The sequence below is a fragment of the Penaeus monodon genome, chromosome 15 (genome assembly GCF_015228065.2).
Source record: "Penaeus monodon isolate SGIC_2016 chromosome 15, NSTDA_Pmon_1, whole genome shotgun sequence".
NCBI lineage: Eukaryota > Metazoa > Arthropoda > Malacostraca > Decapoda > Penaeidae > Penaeus > Penaeus monodon.
Genome location: NC_051400.1, coordinates 32,782,256 through 32,782,599, shown reverse-complemented (window position 1 = coordinate 32,782,599; position 344 = coordinate 32,782,256).

Genomic DNA, 344 nt, shown 5'->3' with positions numbered 1-344 from the left:
AACCAAAAATTTCCGGGGCCCCAATTATACAAAAAAAAGGGAAAAAATTTTTCCAAGGCGTTAAGAAGACCAAGGCCCATCCGTGGCCCCCAGGGTCAAGGGGTGCCAAGGTTATAGTTTTGGGGAAATGGAAACCCCGGGGCCTCAAGCAGAAGGGGAGAGCTAAAGGTGCACAAATCCAGGGTTGAAGTTTTTTTTCCACGAGAGTGGGAAAGCAGGAAACAAGGGTAGGCATAATTTCCAAACATAAAAAAAGTTATTCTTTAATTTACAGGCTGATGAAAAGGAAAAAAATACAAACCAAACAACAAAAACCTTTTATCTTAATAAACTATTATTAATAG